The 11,932-nt window shown below is 34.9% G+C and overlaps 1 protein-coding gene across 2 annotated transcripts in view; it reads right to left on the bottom strand.

The window, feature by feature from the left end:
- Window positions 1-9,925: 9,925 nt before the first annotated feature.
- LOC118193964 (alpha-tocopherol transfer protein-like) overlaps window positions 9,926-11,932 on the bottom strand; it is a 45,121-nt gene continuing 43,114 nt past the window's right edge. For both annotated transcript variants that reach the window (XM_035365133.2, XM_035365134.2), the window contains one exon: window positions 9,926-10,138. The gene's annotated coding sequence lies outside the window, so the exon portion shown is untranslated. The remainder of the gene's footprint in view (window positions 10,139-11,932) is intronic.

Raw genomic sequence — 11,932 nt, 5'->3', positions numbered from 1 at the left:
TTTGCTAAATATAATTTTTTCTCCGTTACACCGGCAAATGTCGACATTCACCATGCATTGATTATGAATGCTGAATAAAAATATTTTTGTTATGTTTTTAAATCATGCTTTATTATTAAACATATTGCGATATATGCCAAAATAGGAAAATAAGTAACACGTAAGTAACAGCACATGTAAATAAATTGTTGAACGTAAAACGAATGAGAAAAGATAATAAATAAACTTTCTTAATTAAGTGATTGACGTGATACACTCTTACTCATTGCAACAACAACCGGTGATGGTCCGAATTTATAATAATGTAACCAAATATTCGGTCTTTCACCGACGCATTTGGAGAATGTCGACATAACTGATTTCTGTCTTTCACGGTTCTCATCATTTCATCAACTACACTACACAACATTGATCTGCGCACTTTAGTTATTATACGTCAATTTCTTAACATACGAAGATCAATTTTTCTTGACAAATTTCTTTTTACATATTACCATTTTCGGTTAACTCTATATTTCCATTGTGTGTATTATCTTCTTTATTTGAGGAAATCAATTTCCAAGTGCCAGTCATAGTGTTCACGACAAAGACTTTAGAAGAAGAAAAATGCATTCCTTTATTTTTTAGAAAACAATGAGCTAAAATCCATTAGCAACATTAAAATTTCACATAAAAATTTCTCATTATATTTCATAGAAAATGAAGCAAAATGAAACGTTTTCACAAAATAATGAATGGATGGGTATTAAAATTAAAACGTCATTCGCAAACATTGTGAATTTCATTAACATTAATGAAGATTGCGAAAAAAAAGCCATAAACGCATTTGCAAATCAAGTAAAAATATAAGAATGCAGTATAAAGAATTGATTTCCGAAACTGTCTAAGCATTTAATGAATTAAAAATTTTTTTTACCATGCGCAAACTATTGATTTTGATTGAATGCCTAGATAAAGTCAGTGTTAGAAGTCTAGATAAAGTTAGAACTAGAAGGTTTTGCAATACCAGCTGGGACGTTAAATTTATATTCATTAACAGGGTTATTAAAATTTAAAGTTTCGCAAGCGCAAATTTTGCAATGAAATATTCCTGTGAATAATTCCTGTGAATTCAGAAAGCGATTCCTGTGAATAATGACTTGTTTTCTTGTTTAGTGCACTTGGCGCATTATTTCAAGGGTATACTCTGTTTTTACGTTTGATGAACAAGGACTAAAACTGGAAACTATTTACTATTTCTCGAGGACACGAGACTCCAATGTTGAAAGAATAGTGAAATTTTATTATTAGTCCAAAGGGATTTGAATCCCGAAGGACTATTAGTTTCGTTTTGGCATTTTGCGTCGGACTCATAAATGTCGGTTCACTTTTCAAACTGTTGCCACAAAATGTTAGAGTCCTGCATTATATTTGAAGAAATTAAATAATGAAAAATCTGCATAAATTGTATGTATATTTCTCGTATTGTGATAAAACAACGGTACATAGAGTCATCGAATTTTGAATAACGTAATCCTCCAACGAATATGAGCATGTGGAAGACCAAATTTGAAATTTGAAATTTGTTTTATGATCGATTTCCTATTTTTTAAAACTTTGACGAATTTTTGATTAACAAACTCAAGGATTTCAAAGCGAGCAATGGCAACGTTGTGCAGAAAAAACATTTTTACCTCCAGCGCGTGAGTCTCTGTATCGGAAATTCTAAAGATATGCTCGTTTTAAAACTATTTTGCGATATTGCTGTTGCACTGGATCTTATGGTTTAAGTGCGAGGAACATGATATTTAATAAAGAAAGGTAACACACAAAATGTTAAAAAAACGCCCCTTTGGACGTAATTTAAAATCTGAAACATTTCAGATTTTTTTTTTTTTTTTTTTTTTTTTTTTTTTATCCAAAAGGGACAACTTCTCAGAAGAGCTATTAATTTCATTTTCGCATTTTACGTTGGTTCAATATAAACGGCATTTCACTTTTCAAATTGTTGAAAATTAATAATGTAGTTGAAAATTAATAATGCATTAAAAAAATTAAATAATGAAGAATATGCATGAAATTACATATGTTTCTCGCAGTGTGAGAAAACAACGGTGCCTAGAGACATCAAATTTTGAATAACGTAGTCCTTCACTCGAATAGGGGCATCTGGAAGCCCAGATTTGGAATTTGTTTTAGTATCTATTTCATATTTTGTAAAGCATTCACGAGTTTTTGATTAAGAAACTCAACGATTTCAAAGGGAACAATGGCAAAACTGTAAGAAAATAAAAGCATTTTTATCTCCAGCGTGAGAGAATGTGTATCGGAAATTCTAAAGATATGCTGTTTTTAAATTTTGCTGTTGAATTCAATTTTATGGTTTACGTGTTAAGAACATGATCTTTAATAAATAAAGGTAGCATAGAAAACGTTAAAAAAAAACGCCCCTTTGGGAGTAATACAAAATATATTTTTGGCTATCCAGTTGTTGCATTTTCTACTAGAGTTTATAAAAACTAGTGCTAACGTTAGCAAAAATAAATAAATAAATAAATAAAAATAAAAAAAAGTAAAACAAAATAAACCTTATTGTACGTATATATTTGCAATTTTGAAAATATCTTTCATAAACCTTACTTAATATTTCCATTAAATATCTCGAGCACTTAATATTTCCATTAAATACCTCGAGCACTTAATATTTCCATTAAATATCTCGAGCACTTAACATTTCCATTAAATATCTCGATCACTTAATATTTCCATTATATATCCCGAGCATTTAATATTTCCATTAAATATCTCGAGCACTTAATATTTCCATTAAATATCTCGAGCACTGTAAAATTTATCACATCAGTTGTATTTTGAAATTTAAGAAAAAAACGAAAATAAAAATTATGTCAGACATGAGATCTCCATACAAGGAGATATTTATGTTCTTTTATCTGAGTGGAATGATTAATATGAAAGCAAGTACCAGGGAGCAAAAAGTGGTAAGAATCTCCAGGTATACATTACATTTATTTCTGGGTCTGTTTACTTTTCTGAATATTTACTTCACAATTTGGCTTTCGATGCAATTCGGAAAAAATGCAGTTACATTATTGGACGTTATCGTTGTTTCGGGGGCTCATCTGCATAGAGCCAATATGTGTTTCAAAATCAACAACTTGCAGGAAATTGCAAGAAAGGTCTCCCAACTTAACTCTAAATCCAATACTGGCCTCAAATATATGATACGTATATTTGCTATATTCATTATCTTGATGGGTGCAGTAGGAACTGTTGCTTCATGTTTTGCTTTGAGAGATTTTCAGCAACTATTTACGTCAATGTTCAGATTTTCCATTAGTAAGACCATAATTGCCGAAATAATAAAAGCACTTTTTTTCTCAACATATGCACTATTTTGCAGGTTACCAATCGAGTTTTTCGGCTTATTCTATGTGCTAATCTGTTATCAACTGAAAACAGAAATTCGAATGGTAGCGCAATCGATAAGGAAAGCAAACACATTTGACAACGAACGGCATTTCTGCCGTTACAACCATCTCAGAAGACTAGCAGAACAGTTTGACAATCAGCTCTCATTTAATGTTTTTCTGGTTTTGCTTTATAATACAGGCTTGTTATACTACGAAATATCAGTTATGCTGTTTCCTACACGAGAATACAAACTAGCGGATTTTCTTATGTATTCAGTGCATTTTATATCCATCCTGTTACCGTTTTTCGCCATTACTATATCAGCTTCTCTCTTATTCGAAGCTTCTGTGGACGTCGGTTCCGAAATAAAGGAACTTCTCGAGAAAAGGTGGTTTTCGTGTGGAACTCAACAGACCATACGTGCTTTTGCACAAAAAGAAATTGTATTAACAGTGTGGAAAATAGTTCCAATAAAAAGAAGCTTCATTTTAACGACGATAGGTACAGTTTTTACATATGTCATTCTCATATGTAATCTTCTGTATGCAGAAAAATAAATTAATTTGTATTTAGAAAATAAAGATAACGCTAAGAGATATGTCAAGCATAGTTATCGCTGCCCTTTCATCATCGCAGAAAAAAGATATGGTACATATGCCCATGGCCGTTTGTTCATGATTGTTGAGCTAGTCCTATATTTGTATGAAAGAAAATCAGTCTGAACCTTCATATAATTTAAATTGAAATATATACTGAATTATAACTAGGTTACTTGAAATTTCAGTAATCAGACTAAATTTTAATCATTTCTAAGTATTTCGGGCTACTAATATAAATCAATGGATTTTATAGAATCAATTCAGAATAATGATGTAATAACGACTATGAAAACAGGCGCATTAATTAAATATGTGATTTTACACTCAAGTAAAAACTTAAAGTTTCAGTGACCTTAGGTTATTTAGAAGCAGCAGACATGAAAAATGAGCGATGCGAGACTCGAACCTCTCGAATACGCGCCGAGCGTGCTGACCATTACACCACGAAGGCATGCTAAGAAGCCTCGAGAAATACCATATAAAGTATGAAAAAAGGTGCTTTATTATTGGTTTTGTGCACATTTTAACTAAAGCCTCACATTTTAAGCGCGTTATATAATTTGGATCGGTCTTATGTACTCACATACATAAACTGACAACACGTTGGCTGAGTTGATTGCAGGAGTGGTGTAAATTGCCATATAGCTAATATTATTGATATGTTCTCTACTATTCAGGTAAATTTTGATTACTGCGTTCTAGAGCATCAGGGATAATGGAGATGGAAAAAGTGAAAAAATGGTTTGAAAAATAGGAGGTGAACAAAATATGCTTGACACATAACACGCTAAATAGGAAAACTTAAGCCATTCTTTCTAGGTAGCAGTTAAGACAGAGAAATTATCTCTTCACTTAGGACAGAGGTCGACGGCCCTATCAGAGGACCATTTCGTAGCTTCAGTTGGAAAGAAGCACAAGTGAATGCGAGAAAATCAGGCTTCTCTGATTGACAAGGACCCAATCAGCGACATTTTCTCTATGTATCAAGGCTGCACGAAAAACACGTAGCTTGTTTTCATCTCATTTTAAACACACGCTGCTGTTCTTTCAAGTTAAGTAATAATACGCATTTATCATTTTATTATACAGGGGTTGGACAAAAATATGGAAGCACCTTTAAAAAAACATGTTTCTTTGCTTAATATGGTGTAGGAAACCCGTTGGCATCCAAAACAGCTTGCAGTCTTCTCGGAATGGATAAATACAGTTCCTGTATGTTTGCCAAGGGAATATTATACCATTCTTCCTGCAAAACGGTGGCAAGTTCAGATAACGATGTTGGCCGTGGATAACGAGAACGCACTTTCTGTTCCAATGTAGACCACAAAGGTTCGATAATATTTAGGTCTGGTGACTGTGGTGGCCAGGGAAGATGGGACAAATCATCCTCGTGCTCAGAAAACCAGTCCTGGACAATGCGAGTTGTGTGAACAGGGGCTTTGTCCTCTTGAAAGACACCATCACCATCGGGGAACAAAGTTTGTACCATGGGATGAACTTGATCGGCCAAAATGTTCACTTAAGTCTTGGCAGTGATATGCCCTGACACAGTTATCATGGGGCTAGCAGAGAACCACGATATTGCTGCCCAAACCATAACAGAACCCCCGCCATGTTTCACTCTTGGCAACAAGCAGTCTGTATTATAGGCTTGAGATGGCGTCCTCCAGACGTAAACTCGGCCAGAAGTGGGAAACAATGGGAAAGAAGACTCGTCAGACCATATTACTCGCTTCCACTGCTCTATAGTCCAGGCTTTATGACTTAAACACCACCTTTTCCTGTTGCGGGCATTAGCATCACTGACGAGTGGCTTCTCAATTGCAGCACGGCCAGCAATTCCCTGTTTATGAAGCTCCCTTCTAATTGTTTTGGTACTCATAGGGTTCGGTACCACAACATTCATTTCAGCAGTAAGATTTGCAGCTGTGGTCTTCTTATTTTTCGTCACAATTGCCCTTAATGATCGTCTGTCTTTCTGCTTTTCAAACATGCGGAATAAATCTTTGATACAGTACCTCTTGAAACACTAAACACCTCGGCTACCTTGCTTATGGAAGCACCTATCATACGTGCTCCAACAATTTGCGCACGTTCGAAGTCTGTTAACTCTGACATAATGCAATGACAATCTCACATAACAGTACTCCGACAACAACTGAACTGTTTAGCACATTTACGAAGTTGTATAGGTGGCGTCAGTAGTCAAAAATGCCAGCGCCACCTACATATTTCATTAAAATCAATCTTTCTTTTCAAATATGCATTTCACAAGGTGTTTCCATATTTTTGTCCATCCACTGTATATATTGCTAGTTATTACCAATGTACTGTCATACATGTAAGTGCGAAAAGTTTATAAGGTATTTCTCACGCCTTCTTGGCATGCCTTCGTGGTGTAATGGTCAGCACACTGAGCGCGTATTTCGAGAGATTGGAGATTCGAGTCCCTGCAAGGGCATTGCTTATTTCTCACTTTCCTGCTTCAAAAAAACCTAATGTCTCTACAGTGGCGTCCCAATTAAAAAAAAAAAAAAAAAAATTGATTCTTCACCAACAGGATTTGGTGATTGTATCCCCTAATCCCCATTCGCCTTTTAAAAGGGGGAGTACATAAGGTATTTCTCCCTCCTTCTTAGTATGCCTTCATGGTGTAATGGTCAGGACGCTCGGCCCGTATTCGAGAGGTCCGAGGTTTGAGTCCCCGCGAAGGCATTGCTTATTTCTTCAGTTTCTGGCTGTCAAAAATTCCTAATGTCTGTAGAAATTAAGATACGATTATGATAAAGATATTTTTTTATGCATGAGAAACTTTGGTACTTTCTGATTATTTGCACTCGCAGCTTCAAATTTCACTAAATAGCAAGCCAAGCATATGCATATAACACACATGTATGTACACGTTTTATATTAAAATTTTAATGGACTATTATATTCACACATATCCAAAGAGATAAATCTAAGCGAAAAACAATTAAAATTTACTCTTCCCCACCCCCGGTGATTTTCAACAGAAACTTTAAGCAAATAAAAACCTAACCTGCTTTTGAACAAATATTTAGCCACTCAATGGACTTCAACGCGTTTTGTTTCTGATTGTGAGAATTCCTAAACAGGATCGACAGATGTTTATCAGAAGAGATACTACCTATGTCTAAACTGAAATCTAACATAACTACGCGACGTTTTGTATAACCACTCATTAGACTGTCTATACGCTCATTACACTGTCTATACGCTCGTTACACTGTCTATACGCCACTCATTACACTGTCTATAGGCATTCATGAAGAAAATAGGCATACCAAACACTGATAGAAGTGAAAAATATTTTGATTTTTTTAACTTATTTTTGTGCTTTTCAAGCACTAAAATTCCACTTTGGTTGCAAAAAAAAGCGAAACATTTTTTTCCTTCTGAAATATTTTTTCTTGTCCTGAGTAGCCTACACATGAAATTTCACAGAAGCACTTTGAGTAAAATGACTATGAACAAAGCCATTTTAAATGCAATCATTCTATGGAAAACTATGTATGTATATCAAATCATAGTTTAATTAAACTTCGCTTTTAATGTGAAATGATTATTACACTAAATACAAGTTCGCTAAAGAATATTAACACCACATAAGAAATAGAGAGCGGCGAAGTTGCTGAAATACTTCTAGACCTTGCCAATTTCGTGAAACCATCCATAAGTGGTGTCGTGAATCAGTTACTCCTTCGTATTAATAGTATTAATAGCGGTGATTGCAACAGAGGGCACGTATGAAGGTCACTGTGTAGAGACATTATAATATTTTGAAATAGGAGACATTAAAAATTAGCTATGCCCTCGCTGAGACTCGAACCTGGACCTCTGGAATACGTGCCGAGTGTGCTAACCATTACACCACGAAGACATGCCAGAATGAGGGAGAAAATACCAAATGGGTCGGGCTGCGCCCACTTCTGCTACCTTACATACTACCCCTTTTAAAGGGGGGCTGGGGATTAGAGGACCCAATCGCCAAATCCTGGTGATAAAGAATAATCATCCATTACCTTAGTTCGGGCACCAATGCATTTTTTTAAAGGATTTTTTTAAAGTGAAAATAAGCAATGGCCTTGCCGGGACTCGGACCTGGATCTCTCCAATATGCGCCGAGTGTTTGTTCCGGCGCCACTGTAGAGTCAATAGATTATTTTGAAGCAGGAGACTTGAAGAATGAGCAATGCCATCGCCGCGACTCGAACCTTGGACCTCTCGAATATGTGCCGGACGTGCTGGTCATTACACCACGAAGGCATGCTAAGAAGGCCGGAGAAATACATCACAAAGTGGGATAAACAAAGTGCTTTATTATTTTAACTAAAGTTTGACATTTTAAGCCTTTTATATAATTTGGATCCGTTCTTGTACTCACATACATTTTGAAAGTTAAACCGATCGAGTCAAAAACAAACGAGCGGTTTTAAGCGATATCTCTCTTGGCCTGCGCTCTCAGCGTACGCAAAAGAATATCCTCACCCTGTTCTAAATATGGTACACATTGCACACTCATTTTTACTTCCTTGTACGAAGTAAAAAGGAAGTATTGTAATCGCGAAAAGTTTCAGGCAGCATATTTCAACGAAAATATCCATTTTGACCGCTATCGAATGCAATTTAACGATGTTTTTTGTGATATCTGTACGCAAGGACAGAATAAAAGACTCGTTTCCTCCAAAAAAATTATAAAACTGCTTTAAAATCAATTCTGAAGAAAATTTTTCGTGGCGTCTCTACGTACGTACTATCTCGCATAACTCAAAAATGAGTAGCCTCAGAACGTTGAAATTTTGTATATAGGACTGCTATAACGTGTAGATGTGCACCTAGTATTTTGGTTGCAATCGGCCGCACCAAACGTATATAAATATATTTATATATATATATCCACTCTGTTACCCGGCTCAGTGATTTCAGTTTCTTTACTCGTATATGTTTGTAAATTGTACATTTTTTGCTTTAAAAATGATTGAATTATGTAGTTTTTATCTTCCGGTTAAGGTTTTTATGCCTTTAGTAAATCTGTATGCAATATTTTTAGAATTATCAACAATTTTAAAGTTGTTTAAGTGCCGCTAAGCCTTTTTTTTATGGCGGCCATTGATTGTTTACATTTGAAACAGCAGACTAGTGGATTTGCTGCCAATGTAGAGAATCTTCGCTTCCCAACAACAAAGGCAACGCCTTCATTTATTATTGCCAATTAAATCATGTTTAATCCTTTCTGGGATTTTTTCGAGGAAATAAGTGTTTCAGATTTAGTTCGTAATTCTTAATATAGATATTTTAAGTTTTTATGTATTTTTGCCTTCTCGCGAAGTGAGAACTGAATTAATTGAATGAGAAATACTGAATCGTCTGTGAAAAACTGTTTCTTTTTTGTTTTGTTTGCTTAATTTCTTATATATATCATTCTAGCTTTATTATAGTATTTGAATATAACATGTGGCAACGATTAGGTAATTCTATTCTTTAAATGATATAAATTTTGTGCATTATGAATTATAATATGAACGAAATATAATACTGTTAAGTGAATCTAGCGCCAGAGTGTCGCTATGGTAAACAAATACTAGAGTGAATTTTAAAGAAAGTAGATTTAATTCAATCCAATAAGTTTAAATGAAATGCAAGAAAAAATGTGCATAATTTAATATTCCGTACAAGGAAGTCATGTGGTTTACACATCAGATTTTTTCATAGATTTTCACACACTAAAATTACTTTATAACACTGCAAAGTTTGTGGCAACGAAGTTTCTTTCCGTAAGTATGTTATTTATTTTCCCTTTAGTTTTGAAACACTTTTGAATCGCCATATATATGAGTTAAATACATGGGACGTAATTCTGCATGTAACACAAAACTGTTCGTAAATTTTGAAAATGAAATGCAAAACCACTTTATTAACAAATTTTTTCAGCATAGGAGAGATTTATGTATGGTACAGAGTTTGTTTTAATTATTTCATAAATTAAATTTCGTAAAAATCTCCGTAAGAAAAATTATACACGTTCAAAGCATACTCTGATGTTCTTACAGTCCAATTCATTTTACTTTCAAAACTCGCTGTGCGGAACGGAATGTTTCTGAATAAACCTGAAATATTAAAACATTTATTAAAATCATACATCCGCATTTAATGTAGTAAATATCTTAACATGGTGAAGATGTATAAGCAGAAGAATTAGCTGTTAGCTTTGGGGAAATAAAATGAATATTATAAACATGCTAAAGTTCTAAATTTTTAATGTGATTTTTAAAGCAAAAATTACAGAAAACCCCAGAAATATTGCAAAAATATACGGGAATTATTGAAGAGCAGTTAAGGGAAAAAATAGTCGAAGAATGCCCTAATGAAATCAAACTTTCACAATTTTATATGCCGCACCCGCTCTAATTCCCGATTCTGAGACTACTATAAGCATCGAAAACTAAAATCCGTGTAGTTTCCGATGATTGTGTTCTTCGAAAACCGGAAACTTCAAATCTTTAAACGAAAGCCTAAAAACCGGTCCAAATTTGAATCCGAATGTTCTCGACGTGATCCTGAGGTTTCGTGAACCTGAAATAGCATTTTGTGGGGACATAGAAAAGGCATTTTTAATGATTAGCACTGCAGAAGAAGATAGGGATTACTTAAGATTTCTTTGGTTTGGGAATTATGAGAAATCATGTAATATTATGCGCATATGTCGGGTTCCGTTCCGAACAGCGGTTAGTCCTTTTCTATTGGCTGCCACAATAAAATATCACATTAAAGGGTATAAAGAGGGGCATCCCGAGAGTTTTAAAATGCTTAATTCTTCTATTTACATTGATGACTTATTTTATGGAGGTAAAGATGCATAACGATTATCTGTAGATGCTGTAAATATTTTTCGGGATGCGGGTATAAATTTGAAATCGAATTCAGATGAATTCAATACATTATGAATGAAGTCAAATATTAAAGAGGCAGATGATTTCAATAAAGAAACAAAATTTTGGGGCATGATTTGGAATCCTAGTAACGATGTAATAAAAATAAATACCAAACCAGTTCAGGAGTCAATTGGAAATGGTGAAGGCGACACAGAAAGACTGATATTGAAAACTATCACCAATAAACGTCACTTCCGCAGGAATCTCCACTTTATTTTCCGCCGACGGAATTTGAAGGGGTCAGACTCGCTCTCCCGTTTGCTGTAGAGTGGAAAGAGAATCCCGACTGGTTTTCCGATATCGATTTCGACAGGCCTCCAGACTAGACCCCCTATCGGATATTTGCAACCATTTATTCTAGTTCGGGTTTAGATTATATTACAAGATCTTTGTCTTCTGAGTTTAGAGTGGGATGCTGCACTTCCCACTGATATCCGGAAAAGGCGAATGTGAGGTATTTTATATTTTATGTACAACTTGCACAAAAAAAAAAAAAAAAAAAAAAAAAAAAAAGTGACAGTTCTATATCTCCTGTTCTACTGGACCGATTGTCGAAATTTAACTTGCGTTTTCCATGCCTCGAGAGCACGACTTAAGATATACACTGCTCGACATTGAAAATGCAACACCAAGAAGGAGTGGTCAGAAAGTGATGAAATTTGGAAAAAAGACAGAGACAGCAAGCAGCAATAAGTGATCTTTATTTCAAAATGATAGTCAGAAAACAAGCGAGAACTCAGTCGGTCCTACTGAGCGGCGTCGGCTCAGTAGGATGTAGGACCACCGCGGATAGAGATGCACGAAGAAACACGTCTAGGCATAAAGTCAATAAGAGTGCGAATGGTATCCTGAGGGATGGCTCTCCATTCCCTTTCAACCATTTGCCACAGTTTGTCTTCTGAACGAGGCAGGGGCAGAGTCTGCAAACGGCGTCCAATCACATCCCACACATGTTCGGTTGGTGACACT

Source organism: Stegodyphus dumicola, chromosome 11, assembly GCF_044657685.1.
Source record: "Stegodyphus dumicola isolate Sdum_Otavi_A_Nest chromosome 11, ASM4465768v1".
Taxonomy (NCBI): Eukaryota; Metazoa; Arthropoda; class Arachnida; order Araneae; family Eresidae; genus Stegodyphus; species Stegodyphus dumicola.
This window is presented reverse-complemented; position numbering and strand designations above follow the sequence as displayed.